At 38.3% G+C, this 21,783-nt stretch overlaps 1 protein-coding gene and 1 long non-coding RNA gene across 5 annotated transcripts in view; both read right to left on the bottom strand.

The window, feature by feature from the left end:
- LOC115256877 (uncharacterized) overlaps positions 1-21,783 on the bottom strand; it is a 74,910-nt gene that overhangs the window by 5,424 nt on the left and 47,703 nt on the right. The window lies entirely within an intron of this gene.
- Positions 266-4,477, bottom strand: LOC109399211 (uncharacterized). Its single transcript, XR_003892952.2, has 4 exons — positions 2,821-4,477; positions 1,911-2,036; positions 1,760-1,838; positions 266-1,143 (listed from the first exon to the last, which is right to left on the bottom strand). It is a non-coding gene; the product is annotated as an uncharacterized LOC109399211 (long non-coding RNA).

The following is a 21,783-nucleotide window of genomic DNA, read 5'->3' as shown; positions in this document are numbered from 1 at the left end:
TGCATGGTTTTAAAGAACAGGTGTTGAAGAATACTTCAAAAGCATTATAAAATTAATTTTGTTACTTGGGAGTGAGTTTAGTGAGACGTCTGTTTGTATGTGGGTTTAATATGTCAAGATTTTGTTCTCTTACACATATTTATCGCTTGCATTGATTTTATTTTGTGAATGCCGCCATCGCGTTGCTTCGCCACCCCGTAAGGCCACAGAAGAACCGACAGACACTAACCGTGCACGTCGGCATCGTTGAAGACCTGGAGGAGTACACTGTGTGGTGGAGAGAGGTGGAAGGTAGAAGAAGGGGCCCCTAATAGATGAAAAGACAGGTTAGAGTAGATTAAGAATGTGGGAATGTGCAGGGAGAAGAAGAGGCCGGAAAGTCCGGGAATAAATGTGTAAATGTAACGTGACGTGAGTTTTTATGTACGACAGTGCGAATATTCCCTGCCCGCGAATAACTGGTCAAGAAGCATGCCGACCCTGAGGTGTTGTTTCAGGGAGTCTCAGGAAGGCTCCCCTCTTGAGCTAGTCGGCAGTTACACTTTGGCGCCCAACTTAAAATCGTCTTCTTGACAGTTTTTTGGAAGGGTCAGTTTGGAAGATCGCACTGGATCAAACTGGTTTCGACGGAGGTCTCTGGTAAAACTTCCAGGCCTTCACAAATTTAACTTACCACATTTGGACTTACTCTTTCTTCTTACACAGTTCGCAAAATCATTTCATTTGCGACGGAGGGGTTTTGTTGTCCAGAAACACAATGAACATAAACAAACGATTGTTCAAAAAAGAACATTAGATATCAATACTAGTCATTTTTAACTTTTTACTTTTGTTTGAAACAATTTTAGTGTGTTGTGATGTGATTTCGGATGTGTGTGAAATGAAAAGGCCAAAAAGAACGATAATTTTTATTAACAACAAATTTTGTGTGCTTCTTTTGAAGCGTGTGCAAATAGGATTTTCAAATTTACTAGGTTTTTAAATTTTATAGCATTTTTCAATTTACTAGGTTATCAAATTCTAATCTGTGATACTTTTAGCTCGTAAATAGTTCTTTTTAAATTCTAATTCCATTGCGAATTGGCGTGCAGAAAACGTCCTGAGTCGGTGATTACTCGTACTGTCATCGTTCAGTTGAATGAGCTAAAATGAGAGAAAAGTTTAGATTATTTCAATGAAACATTTCATGAATGAAATGAATGAGAATTTGCAAGAGTAGGGGTAAAAAGAACTAAAAGAAGATGCAAAGAAGAAGTAGCAGAGAAAAACATGCCTGGTTAATGGTTTCACACGAGAGAGGAGTCTGGTTTCCACATACAAGCTAACGTTTGAATGTCGGAGACAGTTTTTATTACTGAACCATTAAGAAAATCTAATTCTTTTAGGTAAGAATTTCTAGATTTTTCTACAATGTTGTTCTCCCAGCCAAAACTCAGCTTTTGACTGGTTTGTTTGTTTTTTGTGTGGTAATAGTCCTAGTGCTGCGAATTTGAATTCGAGCACTACGGCCAAATGTTTTTCAGACTCGGTTGAGAGTAAAAGTGAAGAAAGGTGCTCAGGGAAGCATAGATAGGTGGTACTAGATCACAAAGTTCATCGCTTACACCAACAGCGGACTACACTACGATGAACTGAGAAGTCAACACTTCTTCTTTCTCAGGGATTTCGGTAGAAAGGTGTTGGTGAATGTGGTTGAATTGCGTGTATCTAGTGGCCTAAGTAGATGGTAGGAGCAATACAAGTTGCTGGATATACTCACACAAAAGTGAGATAGTGAGACCACACGAGTGCTGGGTCACTCTATATAGGAAGGTTCGTCTGTAGCACGGACATAGTTCCTAAAAGTGAGACAGATGTGTATGTATAGGCAAGTGATAGCGAAGGGTAGTACAACTGACAAGGATAGTTACCTCTGTTAATACATCGTCTAGAGATGCTATTCCTTCCAGTCTTCGTACGCGATGCTCTTCGGATGCTTGATCTTCATGACGTCATCTGGTCTCGATGCTGCGGAGGCAGTAGTTGTAGAGAGATTCCTAGGAAGATTTTAATGTGTGATTAATGGGCCCATGTTTTATGTGAATGTCTGCTCACTCAAGACCCATTGTGGGAGTGAGACAACTTTGCGCTGGATATCTCTTTTTCAGTAGCTAGTCTGATTATCAACAATCATCTAATCAGACTTAGCGAAAATCTGAATGGAGAAGCGTTAAGTGAATGGTAGAAGTAGCTGAAAGCAAAAAGCATTAAGTGCTTGTATAATTGTGTTGAGAGAGATTTGGTTGCGGAGTATCTCCTGTTAATAGCTTTGTCTAGGAGAACTTCTTAACACCAAATTCTCGCTAAATCAACCTAAATTGGAAAGGATTTCCTTGTAAATTTTTGTATATATTTTGCATGATGGCCATTTCAATATTTTAATCTGTTTTTGCATGTTTTGTAAAGTTTGTAGAATTTTGTTGATTTTTATCATTTCATTGTGTAAGTGTTAGTCATAGGAATTTACTTAGTTTAGTCAAAAAAAAAGGAAATAAGGTGAAAACTGATAGTAAACCCACAGACCAAAGAATAAAAATAACCAAAGTATAATGAATCATAAAAGCAATCAATTTGATCATATTTATTGCCCAGTAAATTTTTGCACAATAACCTCACTTTTCATTAACGTTCAGAAATTTTTGTATGCGATGGAATCTGATTTGGGAATTTAATCTTTTGCAGTGGAAATCCATTTCCGGATTGATTTTGGCCATCAATCTACGGGGATTTTTCACTCGCCGGCTAAGAAATAATTCTTAAATTAAAATCCATCGTACTTACCTTATGCTGATCATATCATCACCGTTCTCATCCATTTCACACCAATCAATAGTTTGACAGTTCGAAATCATCTCAATACAAACGCACACCAATGGACTATTGTTCGGATGGAATTCGAAATAGGTAGTACTAGAACGATCACAACTCCGACAAACCGGTGAAACATTTCAAAGCCCTGATTTTACCGTACTATACCGTAGCTTTGTTAAATGAAATTTTAATCTGTAAATACTTGTAAGTAATGTAAATACGTAGTGTAAATAGAGCATTGTCATTTGTTTCGTTGTGTAAATAGCTTTTTAAACAATCGTATGGACAAAATGTAAGTAAGGTACCCCGGGGCAAGTGAGAATCGGGGGCAAGTGAGACCTATAGCTAGTATTTTTATTATTATTTATTTTTAAGACTAACATTCTTCATGGAAAACATAGGTATCACACCTACGGATACTTTGAGTACAAAAAATGTTATTGTTTCAACCATAAAGAGACCATATACGTTATTGTTGTTCATATGTAATTTTCAATTCACTAGGTGAGATTGACGTGCTCTTCTACATTCGTCGTTTAAAAATAGATTTGTCATTATACAAATACTTTTTCGGTTTCAGGATAGTATTTGGAGTTCTTGCAAATGATTTCAAGCGAAAAAGCTGTATTTTGTTTCTATTTATTACCTTTAGTTTACTGCTCTCACTTGCCCCAGTGCATTTCGCTATCTGGGGTAAGTGGGACCTATGAGAATAAACAAACACAATTGTATGGGTTCATCTTGCCTTGTCCAGCCTAAAATGAAATTAGCACGAAAGTCAATAAAAATTAACGCGTTAAGTAATCTACTGTTGAATTATACTTTATTACCTCTATTTAGATGATGAAACTCTTGTTAAAAATGGTAAAACCTTGGGTAAAATAAAAAAAAATCAAAAGCATGTATTTTTTATGTTTTTCTCTAAATATCTTCCATTATTTTTTCTCTTAACGCTGCATAATGAATTCTTTTGAGCATTCAGGAACCGTCCATAAAAAAATAAAATAGGGAAATGACCTTTTCAAAATTGATGATTAAAAAAAAACATTATTTAATGATCGTAAGATTATGTAAGGGAGAAGATATTACTGAAAATCTCGAAACCCCAGATTTACTTTTGGCGAGATTCATCAACTATATAATATAGAGATCAAGTTTCAAAATCTTTTGTCTCTTCACTTTACGGCGCTTTTTGTATAAAAATCAATTTATTTTGCATGAGCTGTAAGTATTTTTTCCCCAGCGATTTTTTATGTGTTACGTAATTTATGCACGATACCATAAACCTCTTCTTATTTTAATCTCTAAAGATAGTCATTCATACAAGAGATTTATGATTTATGTTACCTTATTTGTTGCAACTTATATTAAGCCCTTTGAACAAATACTCTGAATAGGTCCCACTTGCCCCGTGAAACGCAGTAAATGAATATCTGCTACACTTTTCATTATATGCATAATATATGGAATTTTAAAATTTTGAAACAGTTTTAATGCACGTGAATAAGTACAAATATACCAACAACGTCTTTTGGGTTCATTGGAATTATTAAAAAAAATGTGATCTGAAATTTTTAGCATGACAAAACCAAATTAGCATTTTTTTAGGTCCCACTTGCCCCGGGGTACCTTATTACAAGAGGTTGCCAAGCTCAATGTTTGCGCATTTGATCGCTGGAGACCAGAGCAATCGTGTTGATGGTCAGTACAGAGTTAATCTCTAAATTGTGAGGAGTTGGTAACAACGATGAAAACCTATGACCCCGATACTCTGTAAACGTACTTACTGGTCCTTTACAATGTGTTTCATTGATGTATTTCTGTATGACTTAATCTAGTACGTTTCGAGTCAAGTGTTTTGTGAACTACCGTCGGTTGAAGTGAATTTGTTCTGGTGTTGAGTGGTTTGTGTTGGTAGGTTCAGAGGTACGTGTAACCGGGGAAGTCTTGTGTAATCTGTGGAAAAAATATTTACTTTGTAAATATTTTTTACCCGAGCTGGGGGAGAGTGTAAGTGTTCGCAGTTCAGTGTGGAGTGTTTTTGAGATTTTGTGTAAATTGTATATCGTGTTTAATATAAAATAGTGCAGGTAGTGTTCGTATGTGTTGTGCAGTTTTCTTCGTCAATGAGTTGTCAGGCAAAAGTAGGATAGTATACCACTTACAATTTATTTTCGTAGTTTCGGCGAAGCATGGGCCTGTTTTCTAGTTAACCGTTCATCTGGTTATTAAAAAAGCCGTGATGTGATGTGTCGCATGGTACATTTTGTTACTTTCCGGAACAGGTTCCGGAGCACCACCGGGTCTCCCAAATATAGTCTGAGGCAATATCATTGCTAACGTACATCAGGTTACCTAAAAAAACACGATTTGATTTATCTTATGCATGGGTACAAATCACTTTTACATTTGACCACTTCCAGTGGGACACCCAGAACTAGTTTCGGGACACTACCGGTTGTCTAAAATATGGTCTGAGGCTATTTTCTTACGAATCGATCATCGTGTTATCAAAAAAGGGTCTCCAGTTGGCCTAGTGGTTAAGGCTATGAATCGCCAATCCGGAAACGGCGGGTTTGATTCCCGTTCCGGTCGGGAACATTTTCTCGACTTCCTGAGCATAGTGTATCATTGAACTTGCCTCACAATATACAAATTCATGCAATGGCGGGCAAAGTAAGCCCTTCAATTAATAACTGTGGGAGTGCTCTACAGAACACAAAGTTGAAGAGAGGCAGGCCAAGTTCCCATGCGAACGTCGGGCCATGAAGAAAAAGAAGTTATCAAAAAAGCTGCTATTTGATGTACTGTCAAACCCCGCGTATTTATCACTCTTCGACATTTGCTGAATTAAAAAATGATCAAATGTCACAGTGTAATACTCTGTAAATACGAATGATCCGATATTGTTATGTTACTTACACCCGCAGCGGCTCCTCGTGCAGCTGCTACTTCCGAAAGTTCTAATTTGGTGCATTCCAACACCTGATCCGTTTGGTGATCAACCACAGTGAATCTCGGAAGCCAACAATCGTAAAATGTACAAGCTATCAATTCGTACCACCACAATATCTGTAAGATTTGTGTTCAAAAACAAATCAAACAATCTAAACAAAACTAAAATAGAGTTAGTTTATCGAATTGAAAGTTTACACAGGTAATTTGACAGCAATCATTGTCGAATTAGCGTGGTTTTATGGTACGACACGCATACATTTGATTCAATTTCACATTAACAACTTTCGGTTCACATTTTACCACTTACCGATTGTCCCTGATGTGGTCTTAGACTATTTTCATGCAAATCATTAATCAGTTCTCCTAAAAAATCGCAAATTGATGTAATGCATGTATGGGTTTGGTTCATTCGTGCATTTCGCCAGTTCCGGCGAGGCACTCGAATCTGGTTCCGGAACACTACTGACCTGAACTATTTTCTTGCTGACCGTTCTTCGCGTTATCGAAGAAGCCGTTATTTAGTGTGCTGCGTGTATGCGTTTGGTTTTTTTCTACATTTGACCACTTCCGTCGGGGCACCTGGAACCGGTTTCGGCACACTATTGGTTTTCCAAAGTATGGTCTATGATTTTTGTTGTTAACCGTTCATCAGCTTACCTAGAAAGTCATTAAATGTGTCGAATTTATGGGTTTGGTTCTCCTTTACATTTGACCACTTCCGATGGGGCAACTGTAATCGGTTGCGGAACACTACCGGTTGTCCCCAATATGGCCGGAAACTTGTTTTTTGTCAAATCAAGATGCCTTAAAATCCGCGATTTGATGTGTCGCTTGCATGGGTTTGGTTCCCTTTTATATTAAGCCATTTCCGGCGGGACACCCGGAACCGGTTCTGGATCACAACCGATTCAGATATGTTCTGAAAATATTTTTCTGCTTACTGTTCATCAGGATATCAAAAAAGCCACGATTTGATATGTCCCTTTCATGGGTTTAATTAACTTTTATACTTTGCCACCTCCGGCGGAACATGTGGAACCGGTTCCGATATGGTCTGAGAATGGTTTCCTGCTTACTGTTCATCAGGTTATCGAAAAAGTTGTGGTTTGATATGTCTCATGCATGATTTTATTTCACTTTTATATTTGGCCACTTCCGACGGGACACCCGGAACCGGTTTCGGGACACAACCGATTCAGATATGGTCTGAGAATATTATCCTGCTTACTGTTCATCAGGATATCAAAAAAGCCACTATTTGATATGTCACATGCATGGGTTTGGTTAACTTTGATACTTGGCCACTTCCGGAGGGATATATGCAACCGGTTCCGAAACACTACCGGTTCCGATATGGTCTGAGAATATTTTCCTGCTTACTGTTCACCACATTATCAAAAAAGCCGCGGTTTGATATGTCGCATGCATGGGTTTAGTTCACTTTTATGTTTGGTCACTTCCGGCGGGACACCCGGAACCGGTTCCGGGACACATCCGGTTCAGATATGGTCTGAGAATATTATCCTGCTTACTGTTCATCAGGTTATAAAAAAATTTACTATTTGATATGTCACATGCATGGGTTTGGTTAACTTTGATACTTGGCCACTTCCGGCGGGATATATGCAACCGGTTCCGGAACACTACCGGTTCCGATATGGTCTGAGAATGTTTTCCTGCTTACTGTTCACTACATTATCGAAAAAGCCGCGGTTTGATATGTCGCATGCATGGGTTTAGTTCACTTTTATGTTTGGTCACTTCCGGCGGGACACCCGGAACCGGTTCCGGGACACTACCGGTTCAGATATGGTCTGAGACTATTTTTCTGCTTACCGTTCATCAAGTTATCGAAAATGCCGTGGTTTGATGTGCCGCATGGATGGGTTTGTACCGTTTTCATATCTGGCCCCTTCCTGGGGTACCGGTCCGGAACACCTAAATGGCCATAACTCCGGAACGGCTGGACCGATCTGAACCCTTTTCAATAGGAAACAATGGGACCAGATTCCGCGTCGAATGAACCATCGGTCAATAAAATCGGTTGAGGTTTACTGCCAAAAAGTGATGTGAGTTTTTTTGTACACACACATACACACACACACAGACATCACCTCAATTCGTCGAGCTCAGTGGATTGGTATATAAGACTTGACCCCTCCGGAGGCTCTATCAAATTTTCGTTTTTGGAGTGAACATATAGCCTTTCGGTACACCTTGGTGTACGAGAAAGGCAAAAAATGAGCTCAAGCATTCATAAACATCCATGTCACATCAACAAGGCTATCTCTTAAGTTGATTTACAAAAACCTAAACCCAACAGATTAGCACACTGGTCATTGAGAATATTTATCGTTTTTATGGACCCATTCCCACAACGGGCAAACAAACACTTGGAACAAACAGCGCCATTCAATAGATTAAAAAGTATGTTTTGTTTAGTCGCGAACTCGCTCGCTGCCTTGCCGAGGAGGAGCCACTGCAATCGATGACGCGACGCCCGGCGAGACCCATTGCCATAAATTCGTTTAAAATCACATCTTCTAACCTAGTTCTTTTTATATCGACCCAGACGGTGCGGTGGTGAGGAAAACCTTGACTGGCACTCCCCGATGTGGAACTAAATTGCACAATTAGCGATCGAATTTATCTGCGACTGGCGCTGAATCTTTCGAATGCAAATAATGCGCTAATGACGCTGCATACAACAGGGATGGAGCGCTTTCCACGTTGTTTACGATGCGCTTTTTCGGTAAACAATAGCATGACCCCACTATTTGGTTTGGTGTCGTCACCCCACGGGGGTGTCGTTCTCATTTACCTATAGCGTGTGATACTCAATCCAATGCGAATGTGGCTGGGAAACGTTTATGGATTTACACATTAGTTCGCGACACGCTGATGATCTTCCCGTGCAGAGTCTCCTGTGTCTAGACGACGACGGTGCATATGCGCGCTGGTTTGTATTTGCCAAACATTACAGGCTGCGTGTGGTGCACTTTAGAGACTGATAAATGCTGCTTGCCAATTTCTTACGGCTCGTTTCCGCCAATTACATTTCATCGCGAGTGCTAATATGCTGTAGGGGACTTCAGGGCAATACAGTCTTATGCGCCACCGGTCAGGCTGCGAGGAACCTTAAGAAGATCGAGTAACTATCGATCGCCATTTTGAATGCTACCAGTGCTATCCCACGTCATCTCTCGTCGTCTGTTACCTATAACCAAATAGGTTCGTGAGTAGGTAGGTTTAACCCTTTGAAGCCGGAGTTTTTCCAAGCGTTATTATGGAGTTTTTTCTACGTTTTTCTGTTGTATTGTCTATAAAAAAGTGCTGCCGTTACATAATCCACTGAACTTACCAAAGCAGTTAGAGGAACAATACGCGTTGTTATATATTTTTGGAATATTATGGGCTTCCTTACTGTTATGCAGCCAAGTTGATAAAAACAACCACTTTTATTTTCAGAAGACTTACTGCACCTGATAGATTACAAATCGTAGCTTTGTATAATGACAGATGTAACACCTTAACGTAGTGGCAAAAGCTATTACCGTCTACCCCCGTTGGTTTAAACGACTCCTCATGCAAACCAACGTGGTTCATTTTTAATTTGAACTTCTAGTAACCCTGTGTGCATCGAAAAACACACTGATGGCAACCCTTTTTGCTGTTTTGTTTTGATTCTGCGTTCCGTTTCACCCCGTTCCATGAGCAGTATGACGTTTGAACCATTTTTAGTTTGAACGATATGCAGATTAGAGGGGGTCAAATTAAACCCAAGCAACACACTTGGACATTAATAAGTTCCTGTAATTTGTATACAACTATATTGAAAGTTATGCCATTTAAACCAATCGTCTTATTAACGACTAAATTGCAACTAAAAAAGCGCAAGAGGTGGAGCCAATATAAAACATCCATTCGTGATATAAACGGTTTTAATACGCAATCGAATTATAATCAAGATACAACTTATAGTCGACTTAAAAAATGGTAACCGATTCGACAACTAGTCAGTTAGTCACCACATTCGTCACTGCCAGTTATTATGCATCAACAGTTTCGTTCAGGTGAATAATAAATTGTGTGCATAAATATGCCGCAAATAAGGCTGACCGAGAACGTCAATTTGTGTGCCGTTCCAGATTTATCGGTAAGTTACGCATTTTAGCTCCGTATTCTCAACGCGCCTCAGTCTACCTATCATTTTGTGAGTGAAAATTAAGACATTTGTGGTAAAAATTAACTCGCCATATTGCTTTGGCGGAGTGCATTTCAGCAGCTTATATTATGCACCCATAAAATGCTTAGAATTAATTTTAGAATTTAGAAAGATACTATTTGCTAAATCATGTCTGTGGGAATCCGTATTGACAAAGTACAACAATGCTGCACATGGTATACGGAACCGCCAAACTACCAAAAATTGGATTCTTTTGACGCAATCCTATAGTTCGGCCCAATAAGTCAACATTTGAGTGAATCGATTAAACTCACGCAAGGTAAATTGCCTTTACCTCCAACTAAAAGTATATTCAAAAGTAGGTAAATTCAACCTAAGACCTCCTTCATTCAACCTAAATTTGATTAAATGTTAATTTACCCAAAATTGGCTTATTGGCCTCAGGGACCCCCATTGGATAGACGCATCTTTGTTTATTTACGACAACATCTGTGGGGGAGAGAGGAAAAACAACCTAATTTTGGGTAACTAAGCAATTTGATATACTCATTTTAGGGTAAAATCGACCCAAAACAAGTTAGTTTGAATTTTCCGTGTAGGACATAAATAATCAAAAAAGCAGACACTTGGACGTGTACTTCCCATTTACGTCGACAAAAGGCTGTCCATTTATTACCGAAAATTTCACGTTTTTTGTAAAAAAACCATTGTAAAATATTTCGTGGGAAACTTCTAATATTTTTGTACGTTACGTTAGATTTCTCAAAACCCCATATATTCAAATTTTCCCAGTGGAAGGTACCAGTCGTTCAGTACTGCGAAAATGAGGCAGAATTTGTTTATTGGATCAATAAGATAAGGTTACATTTTATTTGTACATGATTGCGTTATTTTTGAAACATTTTGGTTTTTTATAGTGCATTTTATATTTTTCGTGATCACAAAGACATTTTGCCGCACGTTTTGGAACTTCTATCTCTCCTGTCAAAATTGTTCGTTATGTTCTAAATAAGTTCCAGGTGCAACATGTTTATAACAATCAGAAGCAATGTTTTGGTTGATTTGGTTTGTAAACGGTTGTAACTAAGATTCGTTGAAACAATCAGATTATACTTCAGTTTCAAATTGGTTTCGCAAGTTTCAACTAATGATGACGTTTGTTTTCATTTTGCTAGTTGTTATAAAACTGTTACACCTCAGTTTGGTATTAACAACAGGATTTTAATGGGTTTTAATTTTGTTTGCAGGTGCTACTTGGGAAAAGTGTTCAGATTGGATGCGGTCAAACCAACGGGGGTAGATGGTATCACAAATGTAGACCTGAAGCTATGGTCTCCGGAGTAGTGATGTTGATCTGGAATATCTCAAAACTATCATTACAGATTGCAGTCTAAAGTTCATTGTGAGACTAACTACTGTTACTATCAAGAGCTAAACTTCAGGATAGTTTGGATGACCCTCAATGTCCCAAAGGTTCATAAAAATATATAGTAGACTTTAAGTTGGTCCAGTCACCGCTATTGATTATGAAACGTTACTCAGTATGTCAGATATAGCTGATGTTACGAGTGTAGACCTGAAGTTCTAAACTCATGGATAGTTTGGCTGACCTGGAACTTTCCCATAGTGACTCTATGACATTTGAGATTTCAAAAGCGAATCCCAGCAGGTTATGCAATACTATTATTTATGGCGAAAACACATAAAGTTATTCTTATAGATTTGCAGGACTTCTTTATAGAACAGTTTGGACGAACCTGATTGTCCCAAAGGTTTATAATAAGAAAAATTTACTTCAGATTGGTCCAGTAACTACGGATAATTATGTAGCGTTTCTCAGTATAATAGATATGGATACTGTTACGAGTGTAGACCTGAAGTCCTGAACTCCAAGGTAGTTTGGCTGACTTGGAATAACCCTGTAGTGTCTCTGAATGGCATTTGATATTTCAAGAGCTTCGCGGACCCCAGTAGATTATACAATGCTATTATATATGGTGAAAACACATAAAATTATTCTTGTAGATCTGAAGGACTTCATTATAGAACAGTTTCGCTAGGGTCCCAAAGGTTTATTATAAGCTCTTAGAGTTCAAATTGCTCCAGAGACTGCGATTGATTTTGTAGCGTTTCTCAGTTTAACAGATATGGATACTGTTACGAGTGTAGACCTGAAGTCCTGAACTCCAAGGTAGTTTGGCTGACCTGGAATATCCCTATAGCGTCTATAAATGACATTGTAAATCAGCTTCACGGATCCCAGTATCTTATGCAATGCTATAAGTTGTGGCGGAAATAATAAAATTATTCTTATAGATTTGAAGGACTTCACTATAGGATAGTTTGGAACACCTAGAACATCCCAGAATATAAAACACCTTTTGATATTCTTGATGAAGGCTAAATGAATACATATAAACAAAACCCACATTCAAGTTTAGCTGTTAGAACAACTGGTATGTCAATTTTTTCGTTTTTTTTTAAATCTCATGGTGTTCAGGATGTTCTAGATTATCAATGAAGTCCCAAATACAAATATTCCAATTTTTTCCTAATAGAGGACTCAATTTGCAACATCTTTGCCGAAGACAGTATTCTGTTTTATTGAATGGGTGAATTTATACAGCCGTTTCTATGTTGGGGTCACATATGACCCCTCCGGCTCCAAAGGGTTAATGCTACGAGCCACGGTATGATTTTTACGCATGCTATGGATGATCCTCAACGATTTGTAGGAGAACGGTGTACCCGCAGTTCCCCCATGTCTGTTACATGTCTACTTTGTAAGAGAGGATACTGTTTGAGCACCGTCGGGTTTAGCAACACTGAATAAAGATGCCGACTCGCCAGCAGCCGCCACATGGCCACGTCAATCACCTGAAGTTTCCTGGGCGCTGCGTTTCTCTACGACAGAGCCCGCCACGCCGACACGATTTGATGCTATAGTATACCTACAACCCTACGAAAGAACCGATGTCATTTCTAAAGGAACGCATCATCGTAATGACCGTTGAAAGCAAAAGTGTGCGAGTGTGAATGCTGTTTTCACTTCCGGGATTGAGCATTTGGTTCAGAAGTTGGCGCATTTCTTTTTCTTATTTTCATTGGCACTACATTTCAAATGGGATGTGCCTGATTTTCAGTCTAGTATTCTATGATTTGCTCTACAATTGCTTTAAGAGTTGAAAATATTGTTATTTTCATATTTACCAAGTCCACAACGAAAAAACCCCAACCGAACCGAGACACGAACTCGGTCGTCTTTAGTGTTGTGTATGCGACCTTATAGTTCACATAGTTGCACTGTTACCGACCGACTTGTCGAAGGCCCTTCATCCTGAACATGGAACCGATGAGCGATGCCAGTTTTCGATGCGCCACATTAATAGTGCGTTAAATTAAAGCTAGAAGTGCGAAACGGTTTGCCACACCCGGCAAACAGGCAACTCCTTCGTCATCGAGCTGCGTGTGAGTCTGTTTCGATACGGCCTCAGCAGCTGTTTTCCGTCGGATGTTATTAGCAGCGAGCGATGTTTCGATTTGCGTGAGGATTTGCACGGTGTGGAATTGGTGTGCACATGATTGTTAATTCCAGAATGTCGAATGGGACTTCTAATCGATTCAAGATCGTATGTGAGAGTATAGTAACACTATATTGCGATAATGAAAATTTTGTTTTTTTCTTTAGACGTGTAGTAAAAGTATTTATGTTTTTTAGCTCTTGTGAATATATTGGGGTATTAGGGGCATAATGGACACCCTAAGCAAATGAGTACGTTAGGCCTGTATAACAGACAAAAACTTAACATATTATCAGTTGGCTTACAACTTTAACTTGTTTCCTACGTATTTCAATCATTTACAGCTGGTAGAATGTCATTATTGTGACGAAATAATGAATTGAAAACCGTGTGTTTTTTGGGGCTGGCAGGGAAGGTACGGGGCGAAACGGACACCCATCGGGGCATAATGGACACCCCTGCATATTTTATGTTGTATCTTTGAGAATATCGACCAGTTAAGTAATTTGCCAACGGAGATCAATACCACAAATATAATACTCAATCTTAGTCGAGTTTACAAAACTTCAAAGTTAATTAAATAAATTTTAGGCTAAAATAATCGGATTGATTTTTTCAAACTCTCTAAAACGCCTAACAGTATGCAACGCGCGTACATCCATTCATAATTGGCTTCTTTAGCGGTGTTGAGATAATTCCATATTCAGAATCTGCATGCAAAACTGAGCCGAAATCCAAATTTTCATGAATTTCTGTGCCCGGGAACCTATTTAAAAATCAGTTTGAAGTTTGTATGGGAGCGATTTGTCGAATCACCCCTCGTCGCATTTTGTACTGGGCGGAGCTGTCAAGCAGTTGGCCAGCTGTCCAAAGGGGATTTCGAAAATTCTCTTCGAAATCAATTTTAGGTGCCAAAATGAAGTTCTAAAAATCTGAAAAAAATCATGGTGGTTCAGAAAAAGGTGCTCTTTCGCATAAAATCAAAAAATCAATACATTTTTCTTAATTTAAAAACCCAATTGCCAGTGTTCATTTCGCCCCGAACAGACTACAACATTGAAATTGCTATTTTCAGTGTGAACTGATCAAAAATATAATACTTCATCCATTGCTAAATATACGTATACATGTAGATACGCTAACAATACACTTGTTTGTATGGTGGACATACTCAATCACTCGTAATACCTTATTTGCTGCTGCTTCGAAATTATAAGAAATCCACCATATGAAAAACATACTTCAATTTCAATGATATTTTGGTTATTTTGAAGGAATATGAATGGTACCCTTGAAAAATAGAACAATGACTTTTTCCTTTACAGTTATGCATTGAAAGTTTTACATAAAAGACAACGGTTTCGGCAAAAACAGGGGTGTCCATTTCGCCCCGGGTGTCCATTATGCCCCTAATCCCCCTACATCGCATATATTCCTTTCGTGACAAACCAGCACAATTGTGCTGTTGAGCAGTTACAGTTTTACATATTTTTTTCATTTTCTTAGACTTTGTTTTATGTGATGTAAACTGTTTTAACAATTCAGTCATTACTTATACTTGTATGTGTGCGAATAAACTTTCATTTGCGTTACCTATGAAAGTAAACAAAAAGTGGTCAAAACCCGTAAAACATGAAAAAGTGTTATTTGTCGCATATTTTTTATTCCCAATTTATCTAGGTAGCCAAAGCTAACAATCGGAAGATAAAGAGTAGTTCTTTCAAATAAGGAAAAAACTATTGTTGCTTTTCTGGGAAATCTAAGAGTTCTGGAAAGCCAAAGTTGAGCCATTTGCATGGATATTTCAATTTTTTGCGCTCCGTCCCGAAAGGGATATGCCATTATGGCATTTTTTTAATTGATCCTTATATTTTTTCTTTTTTTTTTTTTTTTGAATATATAGGGTAATTCGCCAATTGTTGAACGATTAGTACTGGCATTTTCGTTTTCGTTTGTTTTTCCGTGCATAATTCCACTTTAGTTGAAAAATATCCAGTGAACGTCTAGATCTACTTATTCCTTATACTGCCCATTTGATATGTATTCCCTTAATTTCCATTTTCTAAGAGAAAATAGAACATTTGTATGGGAAGTCTGTAACCCAAATGTTGAACGCTTCCTTAAGCTTGCTCATCCTAATGTTGGACGGTTCTCGCTAATTGTTGAACGGTTGAAGCTTTGTTCGTAATTGATGACGTATAACCCGACATAAACCTATCATTCACCTGTTTTTATTATGGGCACCAAACCCAACATAGACTCAACAGTTATCCGATGTGGGTCCAACATTTGATAAAATTTGATCCGACTTTGACCCGACATCCAATATTTTTTCACTCTGGCGGAATTTTTTCCGTTTTTTTTTTGTGTTTTGCGCCCAGTTAATCATTCGAGTGACAATTCATTCAAATGAGGGAGCGTTCATAAAATACGTCACGCAATAATTGTCCATTTTTATCCCCCCTCCTCCTATGTCACACCTCTGATTTTTTGAACGGGTCGTCACACTTTGCCGAACTCCCCCCCCCCCTCAAAGCGTGACGTAATTTATGAACGTTCCCAAGGAATCGCTTCCCATTTGAAGAGAGCTCCAGTGGACTGAAAATCGTTTTAAACAGAACCAAATGCAAAAAATGGCTGAAAAGATTTGACTAGAAGCGAAAATGACAGAAGAAAACACAGTTCGAAAAAAACCTGTAAAATTATGACGGATCGAATGTAACAAAAGGACCCCGTCATATATGATGGAATTTTTTGTGTGATCTTAAAATTACATTGCAGATATTTGTTTGAAAATATAAAGAAAAATTGAAATCCGAGCGAGAATTGAACTCAGATCCTTGGAGTGTGAGTAGCACGCCCGAGCTCTCTCGGCTATCTCAGCTTGTTGAATAGCAGACAGTCAAAGTTAAACTGCTTCTACCATAATGCACGCATTCCCGACATGCTCCGACTGCTGCAAAGAGTATTAAGAGAGACAACGAGGAAACCGCCACAGCTGCGAGCTGCGACGGAGAGTGGCTGGCATGGTTTATAGCAGATGCATGTAAATTTAAAGCGAATATGCTTTAAAATCTGTAAACAAGCCGTCTGACCGCAGCGGACTGCTCGGCTGACGTTGAATGTTGGCTATTTACATTTTTCTGTCGCAAATTTCAGTTGATCTTCAATTTACGTGCTGTTTAACTTTCATATTTTTTTGCTGTGAAGAACGTATTCGAAAGCCCCTCAAATACCCCTGGAAACCCATGGGACCCAGTCAACTCCCTAGAATACCCCTGGAACAACCCTGAAATACATTGAAAACCCGTGGATCGCTCCTGAAAAAGGTGCAGTAAAAAAAAATCAGGCAGTCATTCTAACATCGTAGGTTATGCTAGTGTTCAACAATTGGATCTTAGCTGCATAATGGCAGTGTGATAAGAAAAATATTTTTTTCAAATGAAATTACAATGAAAATGTGATTTTAAACAATGTTAAACTGTTATGGAAATCCTTCCAGTTATTGTAACTACGGTGTGACTTTGATATTTGTGGTCGATTTGCCAGCAAAGCTTATTTCGTAACAGCAATTTCTTAAAATTAATCTTAAGAATTGTGCAGTTTTCGTGTCATCAGCGGTACAAAATTTTCAATCGATATTTTTGACGTAAAATATGTATAATTTTGTAACTTTATTGGAGCAATATCATGACACACATGTATAAGCATCTAGATCATACGTTTACGTTGACGGAAAATTACTTAAGTTAAATTTATAATAACATTTTCAAAAACCGTTCAACATTTGGGTAGTGTTCAACAATTGGCGAATTACCCTACGTACACCGAGGTATTTTTTTTTCTTGCTCCCTAACGTACAGAAAACCTCTGTGAATAAGGGTTGTAGGACAAAAGGTCGAAGGTCAAAAGGTCGAAGGTCAAAAGATCGAAGGTCAAAAGGTCGATAGGTCAAAAGGTCGAAAGGTCGAAATTTAAAAAAAAAAACTAGGACTAAAGGTCGAAAGGTCGAATTGAAAAATTGATGAAGGGGAACAATGACGATGATACAGAAGATCAAAATAACCATAAGTATTTTCTTGTCCCTTCCTTCTAACTTTACATTCTCACTGCAGCTAGGCCTGCATCTTTTCAACTTAGTGTTCTTTTAGCACTTTCGCAGTTATTAATTAAAGGGCTTTCTTTGCCTGTCATTGTATGATTTTTTTATTGCTGTGTGCATTCGAAATGCAAATATCAAATGCGGGAGCACCAAATGCGGTAAGATTATCTAACAAGTAACCCGATGTCAGTGGGAGCTTTTGAATCCTAGGTTGGCGGTGTTTTTGACTATGGTTGCTAAGTTCCCTTTGGCAACACCGTGTTACCGCGTTTGGAGCGCATTTGGGCACCGTTTTTGCATCTTGAACGCACACAGCAATATAGTATATGACAAGCATACACTATTCCTAAGAAGTCGAAAATATGTCCTGACCGGAACGGGAATCCAACCTTTAACAGTGGATTTTTATAATAGTTGACGTTTTCCTAGTACTAGTTTATTGTAGAATGCATGATTCATTTGAACAATTATTGGCGTTACTACTAATAATTTCTTTTATAGAATTTAGCCTTTTTTCAAAGATAAGCTGTTCTTTCTAGCAACGCTTTTTGGCAGATGTTTACATAATTACTATATTTTTTCAATAGCAAATAAACAAAGCCTGTTCTTTCTAGTAGTGCTTCTTGACATTTTTTTGTCTACTTACTAATAATATATTAGTTTTGATTTTGATCTAAATATCATTTTTCGTCATCTAAAATCAATTTAAACATGTTTTGGAAGATGATTCTTTTTAATTCTCGATTTCGTGTATTTCAGTTTTTGATTTTTCTAATTTTTATTTTTGAACATCCCCACACTTTTATATTTTTTTCTGGAAGCCTATTTGGGGTACGGATTTTTTGAGATGAAAACATTTTGAGGTTTTATGATTATTGTTGAAATATTTTTATTTTAAATTTTTTTCATAGGAAATTTTATTTTCCGTGTAATTTTAAGGAAAATAATTTTAGAGTGTATTCGATTCCCTTAAACTATTAAACTAGGGTAGAATGATTTGGGAAAAATTTAAAATATGTTAATTGTAGCGATTCAATACAAAATAAATAATGACTTCTAAAAGGTGACTAGAACATCAATTTTTCAATGATTTAAAAAAAATGTAAATACGCATTAAAATACACCAAAAACCATTTTGAGATATACAAAGCAGTTCTAAATATTAGCCAAAAATATAAAAAAAAAATCGTTTTCTAAGAAACAAAAATTACAAAAATGCTCAAACTATACCCCGTCTAAAGGCGGGGTTGGGTATTAGAGGGTTAATATTAATTTAATTTTATATTTGATGAGATATTTCACATAATACTTTGACCCAATATCGCCCTAATCTCGCCAGAGCACCTCCTGCAGCGCTACAATGCTGAACCCGCAATTCTACAGCACATTGGAAATTATGCGTGTACCCCCGATGAATTTTAGAGATCTCCAGTTCCACTTACCAAGTTTTCAATCGCAAGTCCCATTTCGTCGCTGTGATCGTCGCCAATTGTAACAGTTCATGTCTTCTTGTCATTTTTTCCGGCCGACTTGAAGGGCCTAACACCACCTCTGGTTTGCTGTTTGGAGAGGCCTAGTAGGTTTGCCGAATAAAACTCACCTGTCCCTGTCAGCATTCGACCAAAGTTCCCACCAGGGTTGGTTCTCTGATCTTCTCTTAGGTTGCTCGTAATATCCCGGTTTGTTCCTACTAGCAGATAGAGATCCGAGCAGCTGCGTGACAGGAAGCAGAAGGATCTTATAAGAGGTCTGAATCGCATTACCAGTCTTCACCACGCCTAGATATTGAAATATAAAAAATGCAGAAATGATCGGCAAAGGAAAGTGGGAAATCAATCAGTTAATAACTGTAAAAGTGCTAATAGAGCACTAAACTGAAAAACAGGCTCTGTCGCAGCTGGGACGTCACGCCAAACAGAAGAAAAGGAATGGTTGAGATTTCTGGTACTGGTACTCCTCCGTTCGACAGCATCCATAATGCTTTAATTATTCAGCCCAAATTATTTTTCTTTTTCCAAACCCAAAGCATGAATGATTCCGGATGTGTTCAACCGCCGTCGTACGGCAAGTACTTCCGAAGGGAACGGGTTTCCTACGCACATGGTCTCTCTTTCAAGTTGACCTCAAAATTGGAGCGGGTCTTCCTATCTGTATGTAGGTAGGTAGAGAGTTTCGTGGTAGCCACACTCGTCGTTGTTTGAAGACTGTTTGCACTGAGTAAACATGCTTACCGAAGAATCGGTTGCGTTGTTCCAGGAAAGCGAAACGGAACATGAGAGCCAAAGTAAGGGAAAGTGTAAGTGCCTACTTGTAAATTTGAATGAATGAATCATCGTAAGGAGTAAAACAGTTGAGAGCATTGTTTAGTTGGGCGGAATTGAAATGTCTGTACTCAGTAATTATTATACAATAATGATAAAGTAACAACTTTTGCGTTCGACAACTAAATAAAACAAGAAAATTTAAAGGACACACTGTTTCGTCTGTCCACAGAAAGTACCCAATACAAATAATTGAAATCAGATGAGCGTAGGAAGTGGTTCGGTCGTGAGTTTGACCATCTCGGCCTAAGGCGGAGAGTTGATTTGTTCAATTCTAGCACCGTCTGGCAGAGGAGGAAGGCGATCCAACTGTGAGACAGAGGAACCTTCGGCTTTAGGACTGATATTGAGGAAAGAGCCGTCTGGATCGATTCGCGTCTGGACTCCCCTCTAAGTGAGAACACAGACACAGCGTTTGCAAAGCTGATGCCATTCGGAGTGCAACTTTGAGTTTAATTGAAAATAAATTTCCGCAGAATAAGTGCACCGCGGCGATACGCGCGCGGTGATTCATGCTTCCCGGTGGGATAATGCTTGCTGCTGGTGCAAATGTTTCGATGTGTCAATCGAACGAAGTGTCTTAGAGTTCAAACTAGCGATTGGTTTATGCCGACGCAAGAGGAAGCCGGAGAGATTTGAATTGAAGTCATGAATCGTCTCGAGGCTGGTCCATGATAATGAATGCAAATTATTGCTGCGGTCGTTTTAGAACTGTGGGTACAACGTTCGAAGTTATTGGTTAATCTGAACACGAATTGATTGATAAAAGCTGATGTTTGTCTCCTCAGTGGTACACATAATGAGCGATGATATTAGCAATCTCAAAGATGCCCTTATCCCACCCAAGTAACAAATTGACAACCTTTCAGCTTTCGTGGTAATTTATAAAGGTTTTTATGCAATTCAGTATCATAATTTACATTTTATTTAACTCATTTCGGTATCATAATAGCCATTTTTTCGAACTTGTTCATTATGCAATTGAAATGAGTTGCATAATGAAAAATACTTGTATAATGTTCATAATGCAACTCATTTGAGTTGCATTATGAACATTATACAACTCGAATGGGTTCATTATCTAAAAATCATTACATAAAATTTTGTATGGAACTCGTTGCAAAACTCGATTTTTTCAGCACTCTTTGTATTTATTCAACTCGGCAAGGGATTTCTAATGTGGTTCTGTTAAAATTTGTTATACCTAGAATCGCTGGAAAGTTTTCTTTGAAATACTTCTGGCTGATCTTTTTCTTTTTTATTGTTTTTCTTCTTCTTCTTTGTGGCTCTGCATTCCCATTGGAGCTTGGCCTGCCTCTCTTCATGTTAGTGAGTACACCAAAACCTCCATTTAGGTTATGAGTAGGGACTGCCTAAATAGAATTTTTACCTAAATGGATTCATTACCTAAATGGATTCAGTTTATTACCTAAATGGATTACAACGTTGCAAAGAAGTTCAACAAGGGAGAGTTACTAGGAGATTTAAAGGAGATCATGCGGAGTTTCAGATGGCTTTCAAGGAGTTTCAGGAGGGGGTGGGTTTCAGGAGGGGAGGGACTTCAGGGGCGTTTTCGGGGGTTTTGGAGGATCTTAGAACAGAATTGTCATTCAAATGACTAGCTGGGCACGAAACACGAAAAACCTTGCGAAAAACCCTGCAAAATTCCGCCAGGCTGAAAAATTATTGAATGTCGGGTCAAAGTCCGATCATTTTTTATCGTATGTTGGGCCATTGTTGAACCAACATCGAACAACTGTTGGGTCTATGTTGGATTTGGTTGGAAACAGGTGAATGATAGGTACTCTAGGTATGAAACCCGAAACGGGATGCCCGATTAGGATA

Source organism: Aedes albopictus, chromosome 2, assembly GCF_035046485.1.
Source record: "Aedes albopictus strain Foshan chromosome 2, AalbF5, whole genome shotgun sequence".
NCBI classification, from domain to species: Eukaryota; Metazoa; Arthropoda; class Insecta; order Diptera; family Culicidae; genus Aedes; species Aedes albopictus.
This window is presented reverse-complemented; position numbering and strand designations above follow the sequence as displayed.